The following is a 21,835-nucleotide window of genomic DNA, read 5'->3' as shown; positions in this document are numbered from 1 at the left end:
ATATGTACATTGATTTAAATTGTTATTAATAAAGCTTTTTACAAAATGTTTAGAAATAATATTTAAGTTTCACATACATATTCTTATTTAATATATGTGCCTTTATTGGTGGGTACGACATTTTTTTTAAATGAACGACTTTAAAATTGTTTATTTCTGCTCCTAGCATATACGATATAAAATGTTTTTCATATTTTACTACAGAAACTTGCTGTAAAAGCGTATACACCTCATTCTCCAACTTAAAAACTTCTTTAATTTTGAAAATAATAATACTAGGTTGGAAAAAACATACAAACATATTTGATAGATAAACCGTGCCATACATCTTACAAAAATCAAAACAAATGCATTTTTCAATATAATATTTCGGGGATAAAAATTGGTAACATATTTTTTCATTGTAAATTTAAGAGAATTTTCGTATAATGGTTGCAAATAAAATTCCTGAGAATTTTTTTTTTTCTCTTTTGTTTCATGAGTTTTACATGAAGAAAAGCAGGTATCAACTTTCGATAATTGTGTATTTAAAGAACAATTTTGTTTTAATATTTCGTTATGCTCAAATTTGTGATTAGTGTTGCGCATATGTCGGCGAAACGACTTAAAGTCCGTAAAAATTTGATGGCAACTAATGAATCCACATTCAAAAATATCAGTTGGTTTTTTCTGATGGTAATATTTCAAATGAACAAACAAATGTTCGCAAGTTAAAAATTATTTTTTACATACAAAGCAAATCATTGTAAATCATTAATTATTGTAAATATAAAACTGTCTTTAGTATTAGAAATTTTAAAAAAGAATTGGTCTACAAAATTCCATATTTGTTCACAATTTTGTGGATATTTCAAATCCAACACATGAAATATTTTGAAACATATATCAATGCTTTTAACAATGTTTCTTAATTTATAATATATACCTGCGAAATAAACGTAAAACTCTTTTAAATCGATGATGTCATCACCGATCGCACACAAAAACGGCTGCAGTTTTATATTCTGTCCATAAACTTCATCCGTGATTGAATTGATTTTTTGCTGTAACTCCAGTCGGCTTGTTGCGTAACACAAAAATGAGTCCCTCTAGTTAGATATTGTCGTTTTCTTTTTACAGTTTCTGTTTTTCGGTTTTAGAAGAGCTGGTAGACTAAGGCAAATGATAATATCACCGATATCTAAAAAAAAGAATATAAACATTTATAACCACACATATTCAATAAGTTTTAAATTAATCTTTAACCTTTTTCTAAAGGGTCTATTTTATGAAGAAAAGCCAAGGTGAAAGGATCTTTGATTGTACGTTTTAATATGGTAGTCACTTTCTCAACAAATGAGTGCCAATTTTCTAATAAAAGATTTTGCTTCTGCTCATAAATATTCGCAAAATCGCTATCAATCTGTAAAAAATTATTATAAAAATAAATTTTAGTATAATTTAATATAAAAAATAAATGTAAGGCGCTATAACCTCCGAAGAGATCTAAGGCCGAGCTTCTCTTCCAATTTGCGTCGTGCTCCTCTTGATTTTCCCTACAAATTGGCCGGACGGGACCTACATGTTTTATGCCGACTCCGAACGGCATCTGCAAGGCAGATGAGTTTTCACTGAGAGCTTTTCATGGCAGAAATACACTCGGAGCGCTTGCCAGTCACTGCCGAGGGGCGACCCCGCTTAGAAAAAATTTCTTCTAATTGAAAAACCTTATTTCTAAAATTTTGATGTTGCTTTGCCCGGGAGTTGAACCCAGGGCGTACGGTGTGATAGGCGGAGCACGCTACCATCACACCACGGTGGCCGCCAATTTAATTTAATATAAATAAAATAAATTGAGAACATTTACCAAGCAGTATCCAAAGCTTTGTTTCAAGATCGGCCACTCAGCCAGAATATCAGATATAGATGCAGCAGATTTGAAAAATTGGGTTCTGCTGATAAAACAATGTTGCCATTTTTGTACAACCTCGTCGTTGGGTGCAATATTGTAAAAAAAAATAAATGTAAGGCGCGATAACCTCCGAAGAGATCTAAGGCCGAGCTTCTCTTCCAATTTGCGTCGTGCTCCTCTTGATTTTTCCCTACAAATTGGCCGGACGGGACCTACATGTTTTATGCCGACTCCGAACGGCATCTGCAAGGCAGATGAGTTTTCACTGAGAGCTTTTCATGGCAGAAATACAATCGGAGCGCTTGCCAGACACTGCCGAGGGGCGACCCCGCTTAGAAAAATTTTCTTCTAATTGAAAAATCTTATTTCTAAAATTTTGATGTTGCTTTGTCCGGGAGTTGAACCCAGGGCATACGGTGTGATAGGCGGAGCACGCTACCATCACACCACGGTGGCCGCCTATTGTATAGAAGCCAGAGTTTATTTTCCTCACATTCAACAGTAGTTTGGATGACTGTTTGTGAATTTATTTGGAGTTGTTCATTCTCCTTGAAACTGTCTTTCCGCAATCGATATAATGCGTTGTGATATTTCGCATATAGGGAGCCTCCTGGCTTTCTCCCCTTTCTATGTAAAAAATAAGTATCCTGAAACAAACGGTTTTTTTTATTAAGATTTTTGTTTTGAATAATTAATTGGCTATTATATTTTATAATCTTTTTTTTTGTATTATTTACGGTATTCACAAGGTATCCTATTCGTCATATGTGCTATGTTATCAAATTTTATATTGGAAACCATAGCAACAGACAGAAACTAAATACTTTACAACGAATACGACAGCCCAATTATTGTTTTGTAATTAAAACTCTACCTTTGTTTCTGTAGGAAAAATCACAACAAGCCTTTTAGAAATATTTTCGAATAATTTAGGCCGAGCTGCTATCTTATTATCGAGAATGTATGCGCAAATGGAAGAAGTTATAATTTTTCTCTGTGGTTCTGAAAGTTTTTTGTATATTTCGTACGACTTCAATAGTGCTGCTCCACCAGAACTGGATTTTAAGACGTCTAAAATTGGAATATATTAAATTTAATGATATTAAATTAATGATAGTTTCCTGGCTATTTTTCCAACAATTACCTCATTTACGTCATCAACGGCATCACAAAAGCTATTGCTGATAGATTGTGTTGATCCACTATGGCACTCGCTGTCGTAGCCTTGTGATATTTGCCAAAGACACAAATTATGTTCAAAAATTATCCTGTTTCCAAACAGAGATTTTGGCACTATTTCACTTAAATGGCTGCCTTTCATATAGTTCAAAGCCTCTAGCGTTATGTTGTGTTCTAGAAAAAATAGTAATAACAAATAATAACATTTGTAAATATTAACAAAAAGTTTTGGATGCCCGATTTAAGATGAACAAAATGTGGATAAATGACTTATACACTCTTATCAATTTATGTGCATTCACGCAAAAAGTTATCGGCACATATAACTTATCACCATGTATGCAGCTTCTTTGATAAAAGTTTACTAGTATACAGCAAAAATAATTCAAAAGGAATTAAAATATTCCCTTACATTTATCCCATTTATTACACTTTTACACTCTTAACTCACCTTTAAATAAGTCAAAAAACATTTCACCTTTCAAAGAAAATTACAAGTCTAAAAAATCAGCTTCACTCATGCTGCATTACACCGGCACTCACAACTTCCAACTTTAAACTGCAAAACTCTTTTATTTTGACAAAAATAATGAAATCTAACGGGACTTTGCGAAAAACTCCAGCCTGTTGCAAGCCGATGGTATGTATGTACATACATATATATGCACATTTATGTGGATTTACATACATACATATTTACTGATATTCATATTGCTAGCCCTGTTATGAGATTTTGTTTTTATTTCCTTATTTTGAGGAACGTGTCTTAAACTTAAGTATAATGTGTACTTTTTTCTGGTTTTAAGCAATTTGTTACTTGATATCGTCGAAATTTACTAAAAATTAGTAAAACTTTATTAAATATCAGGTCAAAGAAATTACTTACTTGTTTTAAGTGCGATTTTTCTTACATTTTAAGAACGAATTTCGTTAAAACCATAAGTTTTTCCTACAAAATAGGAAAATTTCCTAACTTTTGTGCAAAGTAGCACGTTTCCTTAACTTTAGGACAAAAAATTTTTTTAGTGTAATATGAAAAATTTTATATGTACATAGTTAAAGTTCATACAGTGTTAAATAAAAAGGTAAACTCGCAAATAGTATATGAGCCGTTTATTTTGAAAGTGGCATAAGTCATTTCATGTCGTTTAGGCTCAGTGGTAATTTGTTTGTATCTCTCCTCGCCTCCAGTTTTTTAGAGTCCAATATCCAAAAGATGCAATTCTTATTATTATTTTATAATTGTAGAACCATTTATATATGCATTCGTTCAAAAATAACAATGCATTTAAGACCATGAGTTGGAATGACTTATGCCACTTTCAAAATAAACGGCTCATATACTAGTCGAATTGGCCGTTCCGATTTAGCTGCTCCATTTGCAAATTTATCAAAATATTACGCATATCTTTTCTAGCTGATAGCTCTAGATCAACATCGAGTTTAGATATTTCATCAGCAATGTAGGTGACAAAACTGTTTGCTTTTTCATTTTTGGATGCAGCACAATAAGCATTAGTTAAATTTTGGGATGCTGCGATTAAAGCAGAAGCGTTGTCATTTGCATCATTTTCTTTTTTAGTACGTCGTTTTTTTAAAACATGGCCCAACTTATTTGATTTTTTTTCTACAAATTAAACACTATCTTCATTGGTACCTAATGGTGAAAGGACTATATCGGAAACTATTTTAGAACTATTTGCATCGGTAGCGCCGATGGCTTCTAATGGCTGGCTAGCAGAGTTGAACTGTTCCGCGTCGATATCTTCATCTAAGAATTCAATGCAGTCATCGAGATCATCTTTGTTTTCTTGTCTGAGAGCCTAAAAAATATTTAAAATTATTTATATGCAAGACGCGATATGATAGTTAAAGTTATAAATCATCATCTGCTCTATTGTTGTTATAGCAGAGCTTCGCCCCACCCAATAGGTGCGACCAATCACAAATTGTCATCAATGTCCTCTAACGGGGGTCCAAAGAAACTTGCTGTGTCAACACATGACTATAATGAGAGGGTTTTAAAGGCGTTGGTTTCTCATTGTAATTGAAAAGAAGGTTGGTGTGATGTGTCGCCTTACTGTGTGGATGATGTTACAGTAATATAAGATATCCCATGACAGTTTTGAGAGCGGCGTTTCGACAGACCTGCAGTTTCCTCTGGTGTATTTTTCTTCTATGCTCGGTAACCATATCGGAGACGCGTAGCAAACAAGAAGGGGGTTAGAGGGCTAAGAATATAGGCGCGGCAGGTATGCCTGTTGTAAGAGGCGACTAAACACCCAAATGGTGACATTATATGATTCCCGAGAACATTGTTGTTCATTTCACAGCCGAGCTCATCACGATAAGGGCCAGATCGAAGAAAATTTTTCTAAGAGGGGTCGTCCCGGTAGTGATTTAGGCGCAGACTACGGGACGCCCTTGGGCGTGAACAGTAAGGAGCCACAAAAGATTTATAAAAGTTACAAGGACGTCGGGTTTTGGGGTCCAGCCCAGAACAACCTGTCCGATGCAACCATCCCTTGCACGTGACACACTGACAAGAGTGTGACCGTCCTAAAAAGATTCTTTTCCCGCTGCAAGGATGACAATTTGTGGGAGAGACGCAACAAATTAAATGGAGTTACACTAAAATGACAGCCCCTGGTCGGGAAAAAACCCGAGTCGCTCCGATGCATAGAACCCGCTGCCTGGGGAAGCTCTGGTCTGAAATATGGCTCTGGTGGATTTGAAGATATGGGCGATTGTAGATTTACCAGAAGACATTACTATTATTTTGTATGCTCCATAGTGCTTTTTGAATGCCTTCATAAGGATATCAAAAAGCCGAACAGCGGTTACTTACTCCCATGTACGAGATTTAGTCGTCTCTTGTGACAGGCTCTACCGCGGGGAGGAAACTCATATGGATCGGATCTACATTGGGCTCTACTCAAACTTCTATACAACAATAGAGAAAAGAAAAATGCATTACCTTACACTTGCTCCACTTCGTCTTGCATTCTCTATCCGCTGCTTCTCTGTACTAAAGTACGATTTTAAGTTGCACCACTTATGCGTAACTTCATCTGAATATCGGGGAAGTAAATACATTATACAGTGGACTAAACCATATCTTATCAAATATTAATCTTATGTATTCCTCGATACCGTTATAAAACATGTTACATGCCAAAAAGACGCAAGGCATACCTAGGAAATAAGTCAACTTGGAATGCCAAAAGAGTATGAGTGTGGACAATAAAATGTTAGATAATCTGGGCAACACAATCTTCTCGAAGGTATATATACCTCTCTAAGCCATTATTTTATTTACAATATCCAGGCTCAAGGCCAAATTGTTGGCTCGCAATAGCTAAATTAAACGTGCCCACAAACCCTTAAGCCAAAGGAAATTATGTGGGATGTTTGCTTGGACGAGGTGTTGTGAACGAGATGATGGCACAATAGGTTGATGACCCTCACCACATACCTCTCTACTTCTCAAATAACATTAAATTTGATCTTGAAACCTCACCGTATTGGAATGGTACATTGGGAGTGAATATTGAATTCATTTCCTTCACCAGCTCAATCCAAAATTGTTGCTTTTTGTATTTCAGTTTATATGCAGGGAGCGTGTGGTTCCAAATAAATTCCGCGTTTTGAACTTTATTAATAATATGGTAGATGTAATTGTCTTCCCATCTTAATTTCATTTTTCCTGTTTTTAAATTGTATTTCAAATTATTTTTCCTTTTTGTAATAATTATTTTTTCAATTTGAGTTTCGTTCAGTTTACAATTAAACGTCAACCCAGTTAATTTTGAGCGCATATTTGTCCCTCTTCAGCTTACTGCCGAATTGTTTTTGTATTTTGAATTTCGATAGGTTAAAGTTAGTTTTTCAAACAAAAAATACAAGAAAACAAAGTAGTGTCATATATGCTTAACTAAAAACTTTAGGTTCATGCACATTATACGATGCGACATGTAGCGACAAAATATTGTTTGCATGTATTCTTAAGCATATATGACACTACTTTATTTTTGCTTGGATTCCAAGCTAAAAAAACTTACGAAACTTTATCGGAACTTCAAAACACAAAAACAATTCCTATCATGAAAAAGCGAGACCACTATTCCCCCAAATGTTTTTGTTTATGTTTTACATTTTATTTTTACATCAACACTTTTAACAAGAAAAGCAATGCAAATAACACGCGAAAATTATTTCGGTCTCTAATAGTTCACTTTTTTCACAAGAAAGTTGATTTTAGTAGTGTTTTTATGCACCTAATTTTCAAACTAAAAGCAAAATTTTCATGTGTCAGAAAAAAATAAAGAAAAAATGGCCGAATGTCAAAAAAACCTATCGAAATACAAACTGGCTCGTTTGTTTTTAATGAACTAGATTGTATTTTCCTTGTATTTCGTTAGTTTTTTGAAATATAGTTTACACACTTACATCAGTACTGAAGCCGTATTAGGAGGGGGTGCGACAAAAAATTTAAGATAAAATACAAGAAAAAATACACGAAAATAAAGTAGTGTCATATAGGTATTATGGAGCCATGCACAATTAGCGACAATCGTACGACACGACACGACCAAGTTGACTTATTAGACGGCCCATACATTACACAAAAGCCCATGCGCAAATATAAAACGACGGAATTTGTGCAAATGAAAATTTTGACATACACGGCTCAAAAACACTGCGCAATATTAATTTTTAATGTAGCGCAACAAATGAAACATGTGTTTCAATTGTATAAAAAAAACAATATTTATTTTCCACAGTGCTAGTAATTCACAGTATAAGTGGAAAAACTCGCACCAGAAGCGTTTATTTTCCATTGTATTTATAATTTTTATATTTAGTTGCAAGACCAGCTCAACTCATTGCAGCGCTGCGCAATATTCATTTTTCAACTAGCGCAACAAATGAAACGTGTTCTAATTGTATAAAAAATTATTATGTATTATTGAATTTGTGTGAATTCCTGTTACAAGCTAGAGATGGTCCTTACGCCTTCGATATTAACATTTTTAAGCAACAATTACTGATGTTATACTATCAGAAACCACAGGTAAACTGTGTAACATTCACCACACACGAAGAAAAAAGCATGTGCAATATTTGCAGACATGCGTAAATATCAAAATCGTTTTGATTTTAGCGCAGTTCTCAGCGCAAATAGCGCAACCAGTGCACACACGGGGAAAATCCTTGTGCAAATTGATAATTGGCACAAGGATACTTGAGCCGTGTAATTGGCGTATTATACAAAAATGCCGTGAATATTTTGTCGGAACGTGTCGCTACATGTCGCGTCGTATACACAGAAACAACATGTACAGTCGTGCACATTTAATTTAAGCAAATGATTAACAATTTCAATTACTTCAAAATGAATGATAAAAATAAATACAATAAAAATTTTGCAATTAAACGAGAAAAATATAAATGTTTTTTGTGACTGGCGTGATGCCATTTAAAGAGCTAACTAACTAACGACTAATATATCTAATTGCATAAATAGAGGGAAAAAATGGCTATTACCAAAAAAAACATATGGAAATACTTAATTGAGCAAAAATTATAAAGTTAATTTAACATATATATAAGAAAAACTAAATAAAAAATGTTGATACAAAAGTAATCACAAACAAACATATAAGCTGCTACGCATATTGAATCATGAATATATATACATTATTAAGAGATAAGTCTAACGGAACATATATATGATGAAATAGAAATTAGTAATACATAAATGTACAGTCATGTACATAAAATCTAATTTTGCACAAAATTCCTGTGTGAAGGAAAATTTTTTACTAAAATGTAACAACCTAAAAACTAAATATGGAGCGAAAAAGAAAGACAGACACTAAGAATTTATAACAAATATTAAATGAGAATAAAAGGAAAAAATGTTGTGCTACTGATTGGAAAAAAAATATAAACAAATTTTAAATAAAAAAATTAATGTAAATAATGAACATTTTTTACCAAAATGAAACATACTAAAAACTAAAGATTGGAAAAAAGGTTGGGGCTACTTGAGAAGAGATACATGTACATTACAACAAAAAATTTACATTGGACAAATACAAACAAATTTATAAATCAAGGATACATACACATGCATCATTTACATGGTTAAACTAAAAGAGACATTAATTATATAATTTAACATCTGGCAACTCATACTGTTTTGTACTGTTTTGATTACCCTGGCCATATGGGAGGTAACGTTGGTAATTGTGCAGTTTAGGGACCCCACCCCAAATTTGGGCCAAAATTTTCGCGTGAGATATCAAAAGACGGGTATTTACGTCTAGATTAAGAATCCGAAAGCGGAAGTTAACTTTTGTTTGAAAGTTGTGCGCGAAAAACTTGTTTGTATGGTACAAATTTTTCCCGCACATTTACAATAATTTAAGCGCACAAATCACGTCCTGTTTTGTTTTTCATTGTTGAAGAAAAACACCTGATTGTGAAGAGTGCTGCCAGATGAGCAATAATAGAAATTAACTGAACAAGAAATTACTCTTGTTTTTCTCAAGTCAGAATAATGGAAGGTGATAAATAGAGATAAGCAATCACGCTCTATGTATTTTGTTTTTGTAATTGTTTGAACGGTTAGCAGTTCAATATTTTTCCAGAGAAGAGAAGATCCGTGGTTATTTTATCGAACCAAAGCGTCGAAGGCGCAAATTTGGGGTAAATAATTGGAAAAAATTAAAACCACACAAAATCGCTCAATTTTTCATTCCGAATTTTCATATTTTACGATACGTATTGCATATTGTATAGCTCTTACGACTGCAAAAAGTAAAATAAATAAAACCATAGAAGTGTTTTATTTATCGAAAAAAGCGGCGCAAGCAAAATTTGTTATTCGAAATTTTCATTTAGCGCAATTTTTTATTACATATTTTCATTTCTTTTTAAGCTCTGGTACATGTTTTGAAAAAAATTTCGCCTTTTTTCAAGCTCTGGTATTTGTTTTCAAAAAATCGCCGCAGGCGAAAATTTGGATTGCAAAATCGCGCGATTTTGTATTCCAAATTTTCACTTTTTTCAAGCTCTGGTATTTTTTATCAAAAAAGAATTTGCAATAAAAAATCGCGCGATGGAAGCGAAGGGAAGAGAAGAGAAGAGAATAGAAGGCTGCTCCTAAATAAAAATGAAAATTCCAAATATTTGGCAGCGTCACATTATTTTGATTAATTAGAAACGTGTTTGCTGCTCTTTCAATATACTAAATTCACATTATTCAGTGAATTACAAAAACAATATAATTGTATGTTTATTTGAATTTTTGTTGAGCCGCCACCGCCTTGTATTAATCCTAACAGAGAACAAAAAAATAATTTCCATCGTTGCTGAGCTGGCAACACTGTACACTTTCATGTGTTCATTTCGACAGAAATTTTTGGGAAAATTTGTTTTGACATTTTATAAGTTAGTGTAATTTAACATTAGGGGGACTCATTAAAGCATATAAATTTATAAGGTGTAAAATTATCCCCATTTACACATGCTGTTATATGAACGCACCTAGTAATAGTCTTGATAAACTTAGTCGTCGATCAGCTGTATTATTGGCAAACAAAATTAAACATTATTAAAAAATACGAAGATTAAGTGAAAAATCAACCCTAAAACGAATTTACTAAGATATTCTTATAAGTGACTTGCTGATGTTGGAGATTTCTGATGAAAAGGACGGCTGTTATGTTTTCAAGGTTGCATTTCTTTGAGTTTATCGCGTTTACACCATGAAATCTGCGCGTAAATTTATACAAATTGTGTAAATGATTTTTCATACAAAATTTGACAGTTCGTTTACGCACTAGATAAATTTGTACGTTTACACACTTTATAAGGCATTTATAAGGTTAAATGAGTCCCCCTATTTATTTTTCGTTAATTCGTGCAAGCAGTCTAGTTGAGGGGTCGACTGCTAATACGCTACTAAAAATATCGAGAGAGGTGTCAAAAGATGCATTTTGACCTCGAGAACAATAATCCGAAGGCGGAAAAGAAAAGTTTTACCTCTGTCCGAAGGCCGCCAACGCAGAAAGGATTTCTACGCAAAAATACTATCGATTAGACCCCCGGTTTCGGAGGGACCCGCTGGCCATTTTTCGGCTTTTCTTTAATATCTTTTGAACGAGTTAAAATTTTTATTTTCCGCTTCGGATTATTAATAATCAGAGTTGTAAAAGTGTGCAATCATTTTAAATCATTGATTTAAGAATGCTGTTTCTTCATTCTTTCATTCCTTGTTAAGGAATGTGACTTAAAAGTCAACCCATTCTTAATTCAGTAATGGGAAAAAAGAATGCACTCTTGAACTCATTCGAAGAAAGAATGAAGTAAATGAATGAAATACACACATTTTTGAACACAGAATAAGCCAGGCATGCTTAACGAACGAAACGATTATTAACGTTAATTTGACGTTCTTAACGTTAATAAACGAAACGAAGTGACTTCGTTTCGTTTATTAGCGTTGATTGTCGTAACGAAATGATATCGTTTCGTTCGTTAAGCATGCCTGGAATAAGCATTCAAATGCAGCTTTTGCTGAGTGTGCATATACTTTTCCAGTACCAATCAATTATGCAAAATGTCGTACAAGCACAAAACATGCTCAAATATCACATGTTGCATTTAATTAAAGCCACTTCAAAATATCAACACAAAGATTTAGTTACTGACAGTGATGACCAGTATTTTCGTTATTTAAATGGTAATAAAGCACAAAGATGTTAATTGAAAAAGCACTTCTATTAAAATTGTTCTAAAAATTTAATAATAAAAAAAGCAAATGACAAATATTTCAACATCCCTGTTCCGAAAATTGTCATCGTTCTAAGTAAATGTTGCCAATGTGCTATATAAAAGGTACTTGCATGTAAAATTACTAACCTACATTTGGACGTCCTCAATTGGTGATTAAACAATTGAAGAAAAGGCAATTCATTATAAAAAGTCTTAGTAGTTCCTTCATGTATTCTTCTTAGCGGCATATGGTCAAATACTGTCTCTCTATACTGATCTGTGGGTTTGCAAATGCAATAGTAATATACTATTTTTCTCTATGTATTTAAAACTTGTAAAATATAAAATTGGCTCCACAGTGCAGCTGGTTTTTGGGACAGAATGATACCAACTTCAGATGAACGATTCAGGTTAACCCCTTTTCTGGTCAACGCGTGCCTTACATGTGGATCACCACAAAAATTATCTTTTGAAAAGCTAAACAGAGACATCTGATGAAACAGAAATTTCCTAGGATTTCCGTCGATAATTCCCTCAGTGGACGTGTCGACTGTGAATGACGAAGTACTGGTAACGTAAATAGAGAAACCAAGAACATATTTAAAAGTTTTCAAGTTTAAAAACTGGAAAAAAATTTTGATGAATATTCCAATTATATTGCAGATCCCAGCACTAGTAAAGAAATGCTTTATAAGTATCCAGAGTGATGAATATTCCAATTATATTGCAGATCCCAGCACTAGTAAAGAAATGCTTTATAAGTATCCAGAGCTGAAAAAGTGCTATATGAAATTAATACTCCTTTACCCTCATCAGCATCAGTAGAGAGATTGTTTTCAGCAGCAACTGCTGATCCCTTCTGAAGAAAATTTTGAAAAGCCTCTCTTAATGAAAGTTAATTCTTTTTAATAAGGTTTTGCTGTTGATATATTCTAAACTTTGTTAATTTTTTATAAGCGTCATGTCAGGAGACCTCTTGAGTTCCAATGAAATAATTTCAATAAAGATATTTAACGTTAATAAAAAGTTTATTTGTACAGAGTTTTTGTATAAATTTTATAAATTCCACGCTGGCTCTGCAGTTCGGACGCTTTCTCTTTTAGTTCTCGCAATCGACTGACTGACAGCCATCTTGTTGTTCATTGCCTTTTTCGTGAGTAGGGTTACCAGCTTGCTGACAGTCGGCCTTTCCTGATATGGAATCGACCCCGATTTCGTTGTCTTCTAGGTCGCTATAGCTTGTTTCGTTCTCATCGAGTTCGGGACAGTTTCTACACCAAGGTTTCAGTTTGCTAGATTCGAAAACAGAAGAGTAGTTTCGCGACTTTATTGACATACCCGGAATGTCTTCGATTAAATACCGGTAATTGTTTAAGACTTTGGCTATACGATACGGACCACGATATTTTGACTCTAATTTTCTCGATTCACCGGTAGCGGCGGCTTCGTTCTCAATGACAACTAAATCATCTTCGCGATAAGCTCGAGGGATTGTATGTTTTTCGTCAAACCATTTTTGTCGTTCGCGTTCGATATTCTCCGTAGCTTGTATACGTTTTTCGTCTATCGGAATCTTCTCTACGGTTTGGTCGACGTCATCATGCACGGCGGCAACTAACAAATTGTGTACGATATCGCGCAAGTTAAAGTCGAATATTAGCTCGTTTGGGCTATATCCGGTCGTTTTATTCGGTTGCGAGTTGACTGTAAATTGCAAATTTCGCAGCAACAAGTCCCATTCCTTAGGGTTATCAACCGAGGTTCATAAGTAATTTAAAATCATCTGGTTTGCCCGCTAGACTTGCCCGTTTGCTCGCGGAGTACGTACCGCTGTTTCTACGTGCTTTATACCGTTCAGCTCGCAATACGTGGTAAATGCCTTCGACGTGTAAGCGGTTCCACGGTCCGTAATAATTTTAAGGGGCAGCCCGAAATAGCTCGTTACATCATTTAACAAATTTATTACGTGCGTCGTTTTTGTATCACGAACCGGTCTAACAATGAGATATTTGGAAAACGAGTCTGAAATCGCTATGACGTACGAATTCCCTTTCTTACTACGAATAAACGGCCCGAGATGATCGATATGAATAACGCGGAACGGAATCGGATCTACCGGATCGAAATACAAAGTACCTTCAGCCTTACCGAATTTGGCCTTACGATAACAGCACTCCGTGCAATCGGCGATATAATTTTTAATGTATTTCCGCATTTGTGCGAACTAAAACGTTTTGCGAATTCGATCAATGGTTTTCTCCAAAGCATGGTGACCCATCTTGTCGTAGCAAAGTTGACCAATGCGCCAACGTACGGAGTTAGGGACGACAAATTTCAGTCCATCTTCTTCTTGACGATAAAGGCGATAATTTTGGATACGAAAATATTTCTTGATCTCTGGAGCTCGCTGAGATTTTACGTGGCCTTGCAAAATGGCGATGATTTCACGAAGTTTCGGGTCTTGTATTTGCATCGTATAAAGCCAGTCATTAACGTCGGAGTTTATTTCAAAGATAGATCCAGCCGGATCTACGTTTTCAGGGGGCTGGTCAGGCGCTCAGCTCATCGCGTCTACGTGCGCAAGTCTGCTTCCTGAACGATGTACTGCTTCAAAGTCGAACTCCGATATCTTCAACCATCAACGCGTGATTTTCGGCTTTAGTTCCTTGTTATCTCGTACCTTGGCCACGACTGAGAAATCAGTCACCAAACGAAACTTTTTGCCCAACAAGTAAATGCGGAATCGTTCTAGTACCTCAACAAAACGGCGAGGGCTTCCAATTCATATGAATGGTAGCGACTTTCCGGATCTGTGTAGTGTCGACTGAAGTACATTGTAGGCTGCCACGTCTTGTTATCGTGTGACTGCATCAGCACACCAGCTAGACCAACACTGCTGACATCAGTATGTACCTCGTGCAGCGCGGTTTGATCGTATAGGGCCAGTACCGGAGTGGTTGTCAAAAGTTCGATGATTCGCTTAAACGAGGTCTGTTGAAGATCAGTCCAGCAGAACGAGTTTTGTTCAGATTTGCGTAGAAGCGTGGTCAAGGGCTTAGTTATTAGCGAGTAATCAGAAACGAACTTCCTGAAGAAGCCCGTGAGACCCAAGAACCGTCTTAATTCGTTGACATTCGTAGGCACTTGGAAATTTTTAATAGCTGATACTTTGCGATTTCCAGGGGTTATACCGTTCTCGGTAATCACGTGACCGAAGTATTCGATTCGTGTTTCTAAAAATTTACATTTGTCTATACGCAATGTCAACCCACTATCGCCCAAGATACATAAGAACTTTTTAAGACGTTGTAATCCTTCATCAATGCTGCGGCTTGGTATTATGACATCATCCAAATATGCCAAAACTTCCCCAGGTTTCATCTTGGATACTAACCTATTCATTACCGTTTGGAACACGGCCGGAGCGTTGACTAAACCAAACGGCATTCTATTGAATTCGTAATGCCCTTCGTTGGTAACAAATGCTGTGAAATGTTTTGATTGTTCTTCGAGATCTATTTGATAATACCCCATTCTTAGGTCTAATATTGAAAAATATTTATTACCTGCTAACTGAGCGAAATGTTCATCCATTGTTATGGAAACGCATTTACGATGGGAGCAGTAAGGAAGGCGGTCGGCATGATTTTGTGGTGCACAGTGGCTAGTCATTGTCGGCTGGGGCGGGTCCTTGCCAACCTTACTGTTCCTGCGCCATAAACAGAAAAAAATTCCTATCATGCCTATCAAAACTAGCTGTCAAAAAGCGCAGAGACGACTCAAAACGCTTATAATTCAAAATAAAACAACATCCGGCCGAACCGGATGTCACGGACAGACCGTTAACATTCAAAAAATTTCACTTGCCTATAAGTCAAACCGCACTTTGTCAACGATATTTACAAGAACAAAGTGTCCTGTAGATCTCCATCAACAAAACAACGTTATTTACGAAATTACTTGTAAAGGAAAACCAAACGAAGAATGCGGCAAAATATATATTGGCACAACAAAGCGTCCCTTAGGTGTTAGACTGGGCGAACATGAAGCGGATATAAGAAAACAAAATTTAGAAACGAAAGCAGCGAAAAAGTTTTACAGCGTCACATACATACCCAAGCTTACCGAAAATATTAATCACAGCATAATAAAAACAACTAACACAACACTTGCCTATAAGTCAAACCGCACTTTGTCAACGATATTTACAAGAACAAAGTGTCCTGTAGATCTCCATCAACAAAACAACGTTATTTACGAAATTACTTGTAAAGGAAAACCAAACGAAGAATGCGGCAAAATATATATTGGCACAACAAAGCGTCCCTTAGGTGTTAGACTGGGCGAACATGAAGCGGATATAAGAAAACAAAATTTAGAAAGGAAAGCAGCGAAAAAGTTTTACAGCGTCACATACATACCCAAGCTTACCGAAAATATTGATCACAGCATAATAAAAACAACTAACACAACACTTGCCTATAATTCAAACCGCACTTTGTCAACGATATTTACAAGAACAAAGTGTCCTGTAGATCTCCATCAACAAAACAACGTTATTTACGAAATTACTTGTAAAGGAAAACCAAACGAAGAATGCGGCAAAATATATATTGGCACAACAAAGCGTCCCTTAGGTGTTAGACTGGGCGAACATGAAGCGGATATAAGAAAACAAAAGAGTACAGCGTTATCACAACACATAATATCAAGTGGACACTCAGCTGACTTTACTAATGCGAAGATTATTGACAGGGAACGGAAAGAAACAACAAGATACACTTTAGAAAGCCTGAGAATCATAGAAAGAAGAGAAAAGACGATTAACAAGAAAGAAGATACAGACAATATAGCATCTGCTTACATTACGTGCTTAGGAAAATAGTTTTTAGTATTGACGAGATTACCATAGCGTTAAGTTGGTATTGATTTACTGTCCATAAATGTTCAATGTTTTTATGTTTTTCAAAAGTGTTGTATGTTCAAAGACAATAGTTTTAAATAATTTCAAAAGAGGAAAAACCCTTCGCAAGGTGCAATATTGTAAGTTGGTTTTTCATGTATTATTATCTGTTTTTAGTTGATTTTTCATACGGATTTATCAAACTCAATAGAATTGTATATAATTTAACATTTTTGTATTTTGTTGTTTGTAACAGTTTTAACAAATAAACACATACCCTGATGATGCTAAAAAGTTATTAGCGAAACGTTGGTTACAAAAGTGGAATAATTTAATTTTATTTCGCACTTAAAAACAAAAACTTAGACCGGAAAAGCCTAATAATATACCTTCAGAAAAAATTTCTAATTAAAAAAAACTCAAAAAAATCTAACGCAAAAAAATTTACCGAACCGGACATGGCCGGTTACTAACTCTGAAAATCAAAAAAAAATACTGAAAATAAATACAAAAGAGTATAAACAAAAAGGGCCGAATATAACTTGGGGGCTCCGCGGGTGTTGTTGCGACGCCCGGTGCATATATCCCACCCTCAAAAAACCATGGCCACCGACGCACCTATAATTCCGGTGGCCCCTTACCTGTTCACCCTACGTGCCTTCTAAATGAATGGTGACGCCAGCATTCCCATATTGTTAACAAATTTATTCAATATTCATTATTACTAACATAGCTTTCTTTTTCTGTTCTTACTGCAAGGTTTTTGAATATGTTTAAGCTTATAAATAATTTTATAAAAAAAAATATAGCAATCGAAAATGCGAGCCTAATTAAAGAGGAACTCTATTCCTGTTTGTAAGTTTTTAGAAAAATTTATTGTGAGCCGCGTTTTGCGACGGTCCATTGAAAGTAATAATAATTGGTTTGTTTTATAATCTACTATACTATATGTGTAATAAAAAAAATCTTTTTTTTTTGTAGAAATTTGGTTAAATGCCCTTTTCTCCTTTCTTTTCACAAATCTATCTTAGGTCTGTACAGTTTGGATACAACTTCTGATAATTGGGGCCCCCTTACAAAATTAATAGGTTGTTGTATTAGATTTACTTTGAGTTTAACAGAACATCAATTTGGTATTACACATAGTATAATGACACTAATATGTACTATGCACTAGGAAATTTATTATAAACGCAACTAGGACTAAACTTGGGGTAAATCCTACCCCTCAAAAAAATATTGTTTCACAAGTTCAAGTAAAACGTATGCTTTTAAATTCATGGAAAAATTACGGGAGTCATACACCTGTTCAGGTAGAACGTGAACTTTTAAATTTATTGTGAACTCAACGAAATTGTTTTACAGGTTCAGGTAAAGCATGAACCTTTTAAACTTATAGTACAATTAATGAGATCGTTTTACTTGTTCAAGTGAAACGTAAACTGTTTTACATGTAACAGTCAGGGTTGATATTGTTTCGGGCTTAGTTCAACTCAGTCAACAAAAAATGTATACAAAAGAAGTTTTTGTTTTGATAATGCAAGCTAATCCGCATTACTTGTTATTTGCGTCTCTTAATATAGATTTAATGCATTTTAGCTGATAATGCAACTGAACTTGAATTACCAATAAAACTTTATTCCTTACCGAAACAATATCAACACTTTTGCTCATTCCAAAATCATATTCGCAACGATTGCATCAATTAAAAAAAAAGTAATGGTAAAATTCTACCGTATCGCAAAGCAAATTTTAATACCTGAAACACTTTTTTTTTGTTTCACAGCCAGTATACATTGCACACCTATGACCATTAAAATATGGTTTGTTTTTTTTTGTTGGGTAATTTTTTTTTGTATGCAACAATTTTGAACGTACAACAAGAATTGCTTTTTTTTTCTAAGCTTTTCATTTCGTTGGGTCATTGTGCATATTGCATTCGCATTCACATTCGCTTTAATTCTACACTAGGGTGATAGCCTTAAACTTGAGTATGGTGGTATATTGACATTATATAATGTTGCGGAGTCAAAATATAATTTTAAAAGACAAGGTTAAGGCTACAATTACATAATTTTATTTCAGTAATGGAACGAACTCACCGCTTAACCGCTGATGTTCGTTATCGCAATTGGACTGGCCGCAGGCCTATATTCGCTGCCCTGTGATTGTCATTGTAGCTGGTTTATTGTAGCCCATCTTGTCGTAGCTGATAAGGGTTGTGCTAGTATTGTTATAGCCGGTATGAACGCGGCTAATAAGGATGCGCTAGTAGTATTGGGGTCGGTGGTACCGCCTGGTGGTTGTTGTGCTCGTGGTTCGAGGTGATCGAGTGATCCTGGTGACAATAAAACTTCGTGTTGACTTTTACGACCTGTATGACTTGGTGCTAATTGGGTGTTCGTTGTATTACGCTGCAGCGTACTGCTGGCCCTGGAGGCGGAGGTGTTGGTTTAAAAGTCTTCTAGTAATTCGCTTGACCCTGTACTACTAAAAGGTTGTTATTTGGATTCGGACTTGTCGATGCTGTCGTATCAGCAAGATTCGTTAAATGTTCCTTAAATGTCCTTTTTGGTCCGCAGGAAATTGCAAAAAAACGGAAGATTCCAAACTCTTCGATACTGGTTAAAAGCTTCGCCACAATTAAAGGGCGTAGAATTATTCACAACACTTATTTTACCAATGTGCTGACCGGGTAGTTGGTCGATAAGAATGTGGGACTCAGTTAAACGGCAAGCAGTGTGCAATTAATAGGTTTTTCACTGCCGTCGGCTTTAAATGTCGCTTCTTTTCTTTATTGGCGGCCACCGTGGTGTGATGGTAGCGTGCTCGGCCTATTAAACCGTATGCCCTGGGTTCAACTCCCGGGCAAAGCAACATCAAAAATTTTAGAAATAAGATTTTTCAATTAGAAGAAAATTTTTCTAAGCGGGGTCGCCCCTCGGCAGTGTTTGGCAAGCACTCCGGGTGTATTTCTGCCATGAAAAGCTCTCAGTGAAAACTCATCTGCTTTGCAGATGCCGTTCGGAGTCGGCATAAAATATGTAGGTCCCGTCCGGCCAATTTGTAGGGAAAATCAAGAGGAGCACGACGCAAATTGGAAGAGAAGCTCGGCCTTAGATCTCTTCGGAGGTTATCGCGCCTTAAATTTATTTTTTTATTTTCTTTTCTTTATTTGTTTCGGTGAATGTAGCTTTTCTAATATTTCTTCGTTTGCGTTGTCGTGAAGCAAAAAGGAAATATGGATGTCTTCTATATTTCTAGCTTCACAAAAACTTTTCCACCTTTCTCGTTTTTAAGCCCGGAAACGCATGCAATTTTTTCGCTAGTGATGGCCGGTCTATCTTTTTCTTGTTGTTCGATATCTTTTTCTCGCAACTTTCGCCACATCGCTAGGTGTGTTCGCGTGAACACGCTCCCAAGTGGATCGTAGCCGTAGACCGTAGCAGCAGACCGTAACACCGTAACTGGCATCGGATATGAGGTTTTGTTCGTGATTTTGTTTAGGCACCTGTAATCCACACAGAGGCGATGCTCACCATTTTGCTTCTCGACCAGTACAATTGGTGAGGCATATGAGGATTCTGATAAACGTATGATTTCGTTGTCGACTAAGTCTTTGATTATGTCTGCCACAATCGGCCGCTTTGAGAATGGCAGACGATATGGCTTCATATTTAACGGTATATTGGAGTTTAATTCGATTTTCATTTTCATGATGTTACATCTACCGAGTTCTGAAACCTTTTCCGAGAAAACACCGCGGAATGAGGAGAGTAATTGTTCGAGTTTGTCAAAATTTGTATTAACGAGAGTAGTACGTTCACGAATGTTTAAAACATTTTCAATACGACAACCTTCATTATCGATAACCAACCGACTTCCGTTTCTGCACAAACTATCAGTCCCAAGCAAAACATTTTCACTTATCAAATTATCTTCAACTATCAACCCGTCACTTTCAATTTTCTCACAATCAAATTTCTATTATCAAGTTTATTTTCTCATTACATACGAATTTACCGCCACCAAACCCATTCAATGTTATTAAACACGGTGTACAGCTGCCAAGCTTCCTGGCAAAGCTGCCTCTTACAAGAGTACGACTACTGCCAGGATCTACGAAAGAATTTGTCAAAAGTCCGTTCACTTTAATCTCCTTGATGTTTACGTCAATAATTTCATTCGTTGGTTGAACGGATTGATTAATTAGTCTTACCGTATTATTTGATTTTTCCGGACAAGTTTCGATTGTGTGATTAGTGCGTTGACATTTTTCACAACGGGTTTTTTTCTGCGGTTCTGGACATTTTATTGAATAATGCCCAAACTTCAAACAGTTGTAGCAATTTACATTTTCGTTGGGTTTTGTAGCAATATCTCGCGAACCGGACGTAGCATTTGTTAGGACCATTGGTTTTGGCCTTGCTTGTGAATTCGTCTTAACCTCGTTAAATATATTGTAGTTATTGATATCACGCAACAAATCAATACATCGCGAGTAATAATTAGATATTTTTCGTTTAAGGTCCGCATCATTTATACCGTTCAAAATATGTATAGTGATATCGTTTTCTGGAATGCCTCTTTTCATACCATACGCAACCATACGAAAATAAAATTCTTGTGGTGATTCATTCGTATTTCTTTTCATTTGGGACATTTTTATGTGCACATCCGCGACACTTTGTAGACATGGGAAGTCGCACACTAATCGATTAGAAAATTCTGACCACGACGTATATACGACTTGCAGGGAGTCGATCCATTGTTTAGCGGGTCCCTGCATTTTCTGTTGCACCGCACACAGTAAAATACTATCATCGATGCCGAATGCTTTTCGTACCATTTCGACGCGGTGTATGAATTGGGTTGCATTTAGAGATACACTTGAAAGTGGGTCAAATGTTGACAATAGCTCTATTATTTCACGGACATTATACATAGGGCGCGATTGCCAAACCGGCTGTTGGGAAATGTACGGAATATTGGCTTGGACGGGTCGTGCAGTGTAACTTGGAAAGTACGTGCAGTTAATACTAGGTTGAAAAATCGGCTGAGCATAACCGCCGGAAACC

General features: G+C 35.6%; 1 protein-coding gene across 1 annotated transcript in view; it reads right to left on the bottom strand.

Moving 5' to 3' along the window:
* The window catches only part of LOC137240378 (uncharacterized), a 31,679-nt gene extending 30,603 nt beyond the window's left edge, over positions 1-1,076 (bottom strand). The window contains exon 1 of the mRNA XM_067766534.1: positions 926-1,076. The gene's annotated coding sequence lies outside the window, so the exon portion shown is untranslated. The remainder of the gene's footprint in view (positions 1-925) is intronic.
* Between the last annotated feature and the right edge of the window lie 20,759 nt (positions 1,077-21,835).

This window comes from Eurosta solidaginis, chromosome 2 (genome assembly GCF_040869045.1).
Source record: "Eurosta solidaginis isolate ZX-2024a chromosome 2, ASM4086904v1, whole genome shotgun sequence".
Lineage (NCBI taxonomy): Eukaryota > Metazoa > Arthropoda > Insecta > Diptera > Tephritidae > Eurosta > Eurosta solidaginis.
This window is presented reverse-complemented; position numbering and strand designations above follow the sequence as displayed.